The sequence below is a fragment of the Lingula anatina genome, chromosome 5 (genome assembly GCF_051362555.1).
Source record: "Lingula anatina isolate TDL-2025a chromosome 5, LinAna3.0, whole genome shotgun sequence".
NCBI classification, from domain to species: domain Eukaryota; kingdom Metazoa; phylum Brachiopoda; class Lingulata; order Lingulida; family Lingulidae; genus Lingula; species Lingula anatina.
Window position 1 is genome coordinate 23,637,845 of NC_141771.1, and position 10,938 is coordinate 23,648,782.

The following is a 10,938-nucleotide window of genomic DNA, read 5'->3' on the forward strand; positions in this document are numbered from 1 at the left end:
TTCAATTAATGTACATGAACACCACAAACAATTGTTATGACAAGGGAATTTCACTAAAATGTGAAAACTAAACAAATTTGCAAGTTCAAAGTAAATTATCTACATACCTGTACACCTAATCAAAATAAATATGATGACTGAATTTATTAAATAACACCAAAATTGATAAATGTCCCGAACATGTTACTATAATATGCGATTTTATACGACAAATGAGTATCCAAATTACTTCTATAACAAAGAAAACTTATGACACAGCAATGAAGTAATGTTTTTGTTAAAACACCAACTATATGACAAATACAGAGATGCGTTCTCAACCAATATACTTATAGATAACAAAGACAAATTAGTTTACAGCAACAACACAAATGGCTAAAGGTAATACTATAAGCAGGTAAACGTATAAACAAATGCCAGGAAACTGAATGAATTGCGTTTGAATTTGAAGAATTGATAGAAAACAAAATATCTACAAACACACAAACATAAATGTCAACACCACATAAATATGACTGATAGGATCGTTATTAATACATGTTATTGTTTAATTCCACATAACTCATCAACAAACAGGACAATTGGCAAAAGTATTGCAATATATATGCACACTGATAACGTTCAGTTTTACATAATACCGACGTCACCTTGTCTTGTTATTTGTTATACATGCTACATATAAGCGGGGTGAGCACAAGCGCAACACGTGAACAATACACACAAAGAACTAAGACAGTCTAGTTAGAATGTTAGATTCTGTAAGCCTTTTTACTCACGTATATATTGTCCTGGGATATAAGGTTGGTGCCTCAATTATCTAGACTGCTTCTCCGGTGCGAATTCCATAACATAGCGAATGGATTGTCCCATGTCGATCCAACATTTCATTTCTGAATCCATGAAAAAGTTATTAAATCAAAAAGTCTCAAACAAAGGCTACCAATACTCCTGGATGATATTCGCTTCCACCAAATCGTCTCTTCAAACAACGTATACTCATTTCCACCAGACACAGACATGTACAGCACACAGACATTGTATACTTAGGTCCTTGATGTTGTCTGAACGTCATATCCTCAACTGTATTACATGATTTACTGATCATCGACCACTATATAAAATAGCGGCAGTAGGCTTAGATGGCGTAGGATGAGTGAGTAAAATGTGTAAAAAAAAAAAACACTGATACAGTGGTCGGAATAATTTTGTTTCCGTTGTACACCGGTGTAACAACGTTCGAAATGTTTTAATCCCTATCTTGTGAATAGAAGGGGGCGGACAAACAATGGAGGGCCGTATAAATCCCTTCAAAATTCGAACGCACAAACACAATAGCTTAGGTGGAATAACACAATACTTAATACGAGTGAACCCCATGACGCCGGTTTCTGTGGCCCAGCGCGAGCGTGACAATCCGCTGTAACTAGGTGTAATTAACAGCAGGATACATCAGCCAGAAGGTCCCTATTGTTTGTTGCGGCGGTAGGATTATAGCTTGAAGAGGCTAAACCCATTCTAAGGCGTGCCACGCGAAGCGAACTGTCCTTTTGTTCACTAGTTTGGCACGCGCAGCTGGTTTTTAGTGTTGCTAACAAACTGCTAGTTAAATTTGTTATCAGTTATTTCATCCTATATGAAATTTCTGCAGTCAAAAATTGAACTAATTATTGTTTGTTTGGTTGAAATGCATGAGCGTCAGCATCAATCTGTCTCAAAAAATTCCTATTGCATTAATTTATCAATGTATAATTTATTTATGTACTTACGTTTTAATTTGAAATATCTGCATTCAAGCGTTCAAGTATTTATAAAACATGAATGATAATGAAAGAGGAATAAGGAAATAACATATTACTTATATTATGCTTATATTATAATATTGAAATTAAATGAGGTGCACTGACATAGGCGCAATGACAATCCAACTACAACGTGCAACAGGGGGAAGTCTGGCTGTATGATCATACAATATACGAAAGTACGGTCAATTACGGTGTACGGTGTAAATCATCAGTTAAAGAGGAGGGGGTCTTACTATAGCTCGCTATCTATTGTTAAACCCGACTGTTATTATCTCTCGAACAAGCTTAAAGCATGCCTATACAATTACTGTGTCTCCGGCTGCCGTTCAGAAACACCATGTCGAACATATTTTGCCACAGTGAGAAACATGGTACACTAGCGACTTGTTTTAGATCACTCAAGAAAGGATGCATACGTGCGACACCAGAGGAAAAACAATCAAGTATGCATCTGATCCATTAATAGTAATTGCACAGTGCATGTTACTAGACCTTTGTCCTAACTCAGTAGTTAGGAATAGGATGTTTGGATACAAAGCTTCTATTCAACTCGCTTAGACCTAGGGCGTGATGCTATCATCCGAAGAAACACGTAACTGAACCCTCTACCTGAACCTGAAGTCCCTTTAACTGAAACATAAACTGCCCCTTGAACATGTCCATTTTTTAATCGTCAAATGATTTGTGATTTCATTGAACGTCTTTGATCGAAAGCTTTCAAGTGACAATAACCGAACCGTGTGTTGATTATTTATTAAAGCGTAATTAAGTTTATTCAACATGATCTATTTTGTAAACGATACTTGCCAAGATTGAGCTTGGATTGATCACCGTCACTATTTAGCTACTCGCCTATAATGCGTGCTGAACGACAGACAACTTAAAAATATTATCTGTGTAACTGTGCAAATGAACGCATTTAGTTAAAATATAACGAAGCCGGCATTTAATCCATCGAACATATTTATATTTGTTCTTTTAAAACCAGTGTAAGGTTAACGCCAAATCAAAGCAATCCTTGCAGACTGGTTTTGTTTAAACTGTCGTGCATCAAGTAAAGCTAAGTAAAGCCTGTTTCTACTTCGCAGTGTTCATCCCAGCCATAAAACTGCATGAAGGATAACAAGACTCCGTAGACCTGTGCTTCAGGTTTCCAGGAGTCCCGTGTAACGCAATAATATCGAAGGCCTGAGAGTAATACATATATGAGGCCGTGTATGAAAGATTTAACAAATTAGAAATTCAAGAATTTAAACATGCTAGGTACATGCACACTTGGACCTAACTAGAGAAGGACAAGTAACGCGGAGAAAGATCAAAGGATAATCGGCTTAGCGCGAGCTCTTCGCGAAACGATGTGCGTTCGGATCACGTGGCCTCCCGTACAGGTAGCAAGCATATCGCGGCTGTTGATGACTTTTTTGTGTCATTTAGACAGGTAGCTGGTGATAACGCGAGGAAAACGTTCGGGTGGATGAGTCAAGACACTTATAGAGATAAAATGTAAGTACAATTTCTTTTGCTATTTTGGATGGTAGATGAGAATAAGGTATGTTTGTTCATGGAGGAATTCAAAATGCCCAATATGGTGAAGGCAATCGTGTTTGTTGCCGTAAAATGAGTGTTTAAAATTGTACAACTGCGGTGTCGAATACTTGTCTTTAGCTATGATCCGATAGAAAAATATTTCTAGTCTCGAAATTTTACCTCTATGTAAAGAATTAGCCATACATGCGGCAATAATTTAACCTCAAATCGTGTTTTAAATTGAAATGACGCAATTCCTCTCCGATTTATTCGACTCGCCGACATCGTTTTAGGTCTGGTATTTTTTACGTACGGTTTAGATAAAGGTGGCATCAACACCGCTGTGTACTATATGTATAGGTTTATGTTACTTGCTTAAGTGAGCCCGAATTATGGAATGATAATTAATATTTTTAACTCTTAATATGGGCTCTCGTTGCAACATGGCACCACACATGCAATTGTGACACACAAAAACGCACCTGTGATCCTTTTAATATCCTTTTATCAAAGTTGACATTAACACTGCTCTGAAGTATATATATATTTACACATTACCGGCTACAGTCAGCTCCGGTCTGAGAATGATAATTATTATTTTTATAACTCTCAATATGGGCTATCATTGCAATATGGCACAACACATGCAATTATGACACACAAAAACGCACCTGTGATTCTTTTAATATCCTTTTATCAAAGTTGACATTAACATTGCTCTAAAGTATATATATATTTACACATTACCGGCTACAGTCAGCTCTGGTCTGAAAATGATAATTATTATTTTTTTGACCCTCAATGTGGGCTCTCGTTGCAACATGGCACCACACATGCAATTGTGACACACAAAAACGCACCTGTGATCCTTTTAATATCCTTTTATCAAAGTTGACATTAACACTGCTCGAAAGTATATATATATTTACACATTACCGGCTACAGTCAGCTCCGGTCTGAGAATGATAATTATTATTTTTATAACTCTCAATATGGGCTATCATTGCAATATGGCACAACACATGCAATTATGACACACAAAAACGCACCTGTGATTCTTTTAATATCCTTTTATCAATGTTGACATTAACACTGCTCTAAAGTATATATATATTTACACATTACCGGCTACAGTCAGCTCTGGTCTGAAAATGATAATTATTATTTTTTGACCCTCAATATGGGCTAACATAGCAATATGACACCACACATGCAATTGTTACACACAAAAACGCACCTGTGATCCTTTTAATATCCTTTTATCAAAGTTGACATTAACACTGCTCGAAAGTATATATATATTTACACATTACCGGCTACAGTCAGCTCCGGTCTGAGAATGATAATTATTATTTTAATAACTCTCAATATGGGCTATCATTGCAATATGGCACAACACATGCAATTATGACACACAAAAACGCACCTGTGATTCTTTTAATATCCTTTTATCAAAGTTGACATTAACACTGCTCTAAAGTATATATATATTTACACATTACCGGCTACAGTCAGCTCTGGTCTGAAAATGATAATTATTATTTTTTTGACCCTCAATATGGGCTATCATAGCAATATGACACCACACATGCAATTGTTACACACAAAAACGCAACTGTGATTCTTTAAATATCCTTTTATCAAAGTTGACATTAACACTGCTCGAAAGTATATATATATTTACACATTACCGGCTCCAGTCAGCTCCAGTCTGAGAATTATAATTATTATTTTTTTAACTTTTAATATGGGCTATCATTGCAATATGGCACCACCCATGCAATTGTGACACACAAAAAACGCACCTGTGGGCCTTTTAATATCCTTTTATCAAAGTTGACATTAACTCTACTCTGAAGTATATATGTATGTTCACATGACCGGCTAAAGTCTGTTCCAGTTTGAGAATAATAATTATTAGTTTTTCATTTTTAAATTGGATTCCCTAAACAGAATAAAGACGATTGACAAACAGCCTCATTGGTCTTATAGTGAAAGTGTATATGTGGACATGTACACATGCAAAGTTCATGATTATATTTACTCAGGTAATGGTCATAAAAGTAGATCTTGATCACATTTGTGATAAGAGTCTCACCTCTGTAATTGCCTTGCTACATTGCATTATCTTGTTATCAGGTGCTTGAAATCTTTGAAATAATCCTGAGACATGCCTTTGGATAGCACCTAGCTGGCTTTATCAAATCATCAAAGGGCCAGACGGCTTAGTTACCTGGCTGATAATGATCTAGAAAGTCCATGCCTAACAAGGGAAGTAAATTTAACTAGAGGGAAAATCTACCTGACAGGTAGAATCTTGAGATGCATTTGATAAGGCTTACCTGTGGCTCAAATGTCCAAGTAGAAGTAAAAAAGGCAATTGTCATTTATAGTAGTTTGTGATAAAAACATTCTTATTCTCTTCCAGATTCTCTCCACAAGATGCCGGAAAGTTAAAATTGGACAATGCACCATTGCCCAAGAGGAGACTTACTAATTAAACATTTGGACATTAATTCACATAGGTCAATGAGAAATTAGTTTATACCTTTTATAAATAAGTTAATACTACTTGGATACAAATAGGAAAGAACTCCAACATGACTTTCACAAAAAGAGACAAGACAAGAAAACTGCACATGTATTGTATATTCATCATCACTAGCTTTGTAACAAGCATTTTAAAATTTTAATGTTTACTTTTATAATAATAAATATTGGAATGTACTCAAGTTGTTTTATATTTCCTATCTTATAATGAAAAAAAAATCAAATGTAAAAAAACATGGATTATATGTTTAGACAGTTTTTTCTTGCTTGATTGTAATTGCATATTCAATTACCTCAGAATACACTAACTACAGGTTTAAAAAATCTGATCCTGATAAAATTCATACTCACATTTGACATTGACCCTCTTGCAGTGATATGCGTCTTATTTGTCAAATCTTTTATTATTTAAAGTTGTGTAAAAAAAAGGAAGTGAAAAGAAATAAAAAGAAGATTTTTTATATCAAATATATGCATTTTTTATTACCATAAGATCAGTATTGGTGAAATTAATCTCATATTGTAAACGGGTAACTTTTAATGAAAAATAAAGCGAAATATAAATGAAAGATATTTGCTGAATGAAAAAAACAAATATTATAAATACTTACAATAAGTTCTTGAATTACGACTGCTTTTCAGTTACTGAAAACAGAAAGCCATATTTTGGTATCTGGTGTATTATTTTCTACTAATACGACAAATCTGACTCTTAAATAACTAATTAAAATTAATGTAAACCTAGATGAAATTTCTAATTAAGATCTTAATTGCTAAGTGAAAAAACCCAAATGTTATAAATGCACAAGATCATACTGTCTGTTTGTTGAAAATCTAGGTAATAATTCAAGCTGTAATTCTACTCTTCCTTTTGAGAGACTTTCTCAATCCTTTTTCTTTCGTAGATGCAGACACAGATTCTTGGTACTTTTCTTTAAGCTGTCTGCGAAATGAGTGGCCCCTAATGGTAATATATAATTTCACAAACATGCTAAAAAGGTCCATTTTTAATTTGTCTGATTCACCAGCAGTCAGTTCTTGTGTAAATTTGATTGATCTTCCGGGGTGTCACAGCTACTGGTACATGTAGGAATGAAATTTCCGGTCGTTGGGTGCGTATTCCTGTCCTGTCAGAGACTACCTCACGGACAGGGAAAGGCAGCAGGTATTGAAGACAAATTTCACACCCCGTTTTTATGAGGTAACGGGGAAAAATGCCGAAAACCCCTCAATAAATTTCCACGTGTTGACGGAAACCTGTGTGCTCGCAACTGCAAGATGGCGGCAATGCTGTATCATAGCAACCACGAGGGACTGCGAGAAATTGCGTTATCAATGCAGAGAAACAATAGAAATGCACTGAAGCACAGCGCGTGCTACCTTGATAATAAGCTGTTCAGACGCCCGTGGAGCTATCAAAACAGATTATGTGAGACAATAGGCGAATGTTTACCCGAACGCACATAGCTTCAAAGGAAGATGCCGCGTTTCTTGTCCTTCTCTATTTAGGTCCAAGATGCACATCACTTAATAAGTCATTTCACAAAAATCGCATCTAATTGTTTAGATTAACCTTTACTTTTATCGATCTCATCCCATTGTCTCAACCACCTAAAAGAAATATAGAGAACACGAGGAAAAGTAACACGTTTACATGCAGGCGAAGGAGTTATACTTCAATATTAATCGCGAACAATATCAACAGCGACTAAAGACCGTTGCCTGTCTTTCACACTTTTACACAAACACACGAAGGTTTAATAAAGGGAGTCGCGGCGCGATATCTATCTCTTTCATTCGAACAAGCAAAGGGCTGACCCGAAGTAAGCTTTCTATACTAATGTCCTTTTTATTGTATATTGTAATTACTCTACTTGCTCGCCTCCATTGTCTTGTAAAAGTGACAAAGAATGTGTTGTATTCACACACGAGTTGAAAGAACTTTGCATAACTCCCTTGCCTTAAGTTGCATAATGTCTTTCTCAAGGTTATAATCAGTGTGAAGAGGGTGTCTTGCCTCATTTAAAAAGGGTGTTGTTCTTCATACTGGTTGTTGCTTAACTTATGCTAATCTTAAACTTTTATGTACCAATATGGTTTTAATAAATCGCCAAAATTATGAATTTAATGAACAGTGTGTATCAAACGTTTTGATACGATTTAAATAAATGGACGAGGAGGATTACGGTATTAGGTTCTATTTACCTCTGGCTTTAACTTCGCCCTGCTATATAAATGAACAAATGTTGCAGATCGTAACAAAAAACTTTCTTATAGTGTTTAATGACATATATGATTTACACATTTGATAGTGAAACACTCCTCGACTTTAACGAATCACCTGACGTAAACTGTCTACCCGCGCTCCCCGAAAAAAATGTTTCTTTTAATTTTGAAATGAATTGATTTTAAGACAAAGAAATCCATTAAACCCTTTAGTCTCTATATCATTGTACAGCATGTTGTAATCGATATTTAAAAAAAGTTAATTTTTGTACTCCGCTTTCATCGAGGATACCTCAAGTTGAGGTTACAATTACGTCGGTCGCCTATGCTACTGGTATATATATTTAAGGACAAATTAAGCTTTGTAAAGTCCCTATTGTCACATACCATAGATACTTAATTTTGTCTTGAATGAAAAAAATAGCCTCAAATTATCGTTTTGTGCTTAAACCTTTCATTACTTGAACCAAGATCTGTACTATAGCTACCAAGACGTACATGCATCAAGTTGGGTCTGCTGGGGGAGGGGAGCATTTAAATGATAAACGAGGAAGTCTACCTGCAAAAGCAGCAGCAGTGGTTTAAATAATCGCTATCTAGACTCCTTTTTCTTTGACAGCAACATAAAAAGTGTTTAGGGAGAAAGTCACACAAAGACCCGACGTTGTTTTGTCTTTAGCATTTCCTCTTCCTTGTTATCTGCAATTACTATCGTCAATTAATGAAATCGAGAAAGCAATTAAGTGACGGCACATTGAATATAGTCAGTAGGTGCATTTCGCTGAGTGTTTACAAGATCTAGCGACACATTTTATCGCCACGCGTTCTAGTTTGATTAGTTTAGAAAATTAAACAGTTACTCTAGCGGCTCTCCGTCATTGCTATGAATCTGACATCGAATTTAGTCCAAAATATTAGTAAATTCAGAATTATTAGCTAAAACGTAAATTGCCCTAATTTGTCAGATAATCAAAAATGCCGGTGATCCACACGGAGGGTACGCTTTCCTGAAGGTAGCGGCGACGAACGGCGACGATATTTTTCTGAATAGTGAACCTTTATTAGTTACGAAAAGCCCCCTTTTCAACAGGCGCGTTTTATTAATTACTTCATGTCACAATGTTAATTTATACAGGCAAAACTTTATTCAAGGAAATAGTTTCACGAAATGAACGAGAGTAAAATATAAGTCGGCACAAATATAAGGCATACAACAATGAGTCATGTTATGGATCATGTTATGGGCCATGTCGGATAATAATGGCATACCTTGATGCAAAACAGTCTATCGTTTCTTCCACCGCGAGTCCCTTTATTTAATGTAATGTATTACTCATCACCCGTTTCATTTGACACTCTCTCTTTTTATCTCCCTTCCCCTTTCTCTTGTTAGAAGGAGGGTAAATAATTAAGCACTCAAAATCTGCGCCACCAATCTTCAGAAAAACATAAGTCAACGAACCAGTGGGCTGATCCACAACATCCGACACAGCAGAATGAATCAAATAACAGCTAGCACAAATTTATATGCAGTTAGCTATAGTGTCACTACATACATAATCAGCCGCACGCGCGAAGCTGTTGAACAAAAGGATAGTTCGCTACGGGAGACCGTTTGTTTACATAAGTACTCTAAGGGGGCGTGGCTACCCAGGCGACCAGGGGATTAGGCTAGTTACTATATGCCGTCAACAATCGTTTAGCGACCCTATCATTATACACTCTCTCTATTGTATTTCCACCGCATTAATCGCAGTGTAATCTTCAAATGGTCCACGGGGTAAATGTAAACATTCTTAATCCTAGTACGGTATTATCCTCACAAATGATGAGTGGCTAGATCATGGCCAGCGTGGCTTGATTTCATGGTGTTCTGCATGAAAACATCACTCATTCGGGTGTAATGGCCTCACACATATCAGTTATAGTGGTAGCATCCATATAAGAGTAGACCTAACGTTTCCTGCGTTATGAACTAACAACTTCAATCGATACGCTCTGGCTCACGCTCTCTTAGGATGTGGATACACAAGGTTGAACATTAGTGAATTGGTTAGAATACCCTGCTCGGGAATATCCCATTGGATTTCGATGCTCGCAGCGCCATATGCAACTGTTCACAACAAAGTCTATTTCTCTTTGTTCTTATTTATTCCATACCATCTGTAAATATATAAAGAGCGATGAGCAAAGAAGAATGTGCGATTATCATAATAATGTTATTAATAGCTATAATCTTAATATATAATAAGTATAATAATAATAATAATAATGATAATATTCATAAAAGAATTAAACTATTGACCACGTACCTGTAAATATATAAAGAGCGATGAGCAAAGAAGAATGACAGAAAAAGGGCGGCGACGATATTTATAAGCGACGAAAGGCGGGAAAGATGACCAATGGGAATGAGAGAGTAAGATGACGCCCACGTGACAAAACAAAAGACGAACACGAGTGAAGAAAATACATTCATACGGCTACATTACTACCACATATGTGTGTAAAACAAAATCCACACAAACAATTTGTTATATATGAATAATATGATATCGACAGAATTCTTTAGATTTCCGAAATACCCAGAATTGTAACCGTCAAAATGAGAGACCCAGTTATGAGAACAAGTTCCAACAAAACTACTGAAATTAGATTCAGCGATGCACTATTAGTAACACTTCAAGCACATTCTTCACAAACCACTTATTTGTGCCTATGTTTTGGGCACACTGGCTGGTTGCATGAAGCACATGCATGTGACATTTTCCTGTCAGTGTTGCGTGGGCAAAACATTTGAATAAAATTTAAAAACTAATATTTAGAAACCAAT

At 35.9% G+C, this 10,938-nt stretch overlaps 1 long non-coding RNA gene across 1 annotated transcript; it reads left to right on the forward strand.

Annotated features, from left to right (window-relative positions):
* Window positions 1–3,226: 3,226 nt before the first annotated feature.
* Window positions 3,227–6,056, forward strand: LOC147761942 (uncharacterized). Its single transcript, XR_015334886.1, has 2 exons — window positions 3,227–3,305; window positions 5,469–6,056. It is a non-coding gene; the product is annotated as an uncharacterized LOC147761942 (long non-coding RNA).
* Window positions 6,057–10,938: the final 4,882 nt, after the last annotated feature.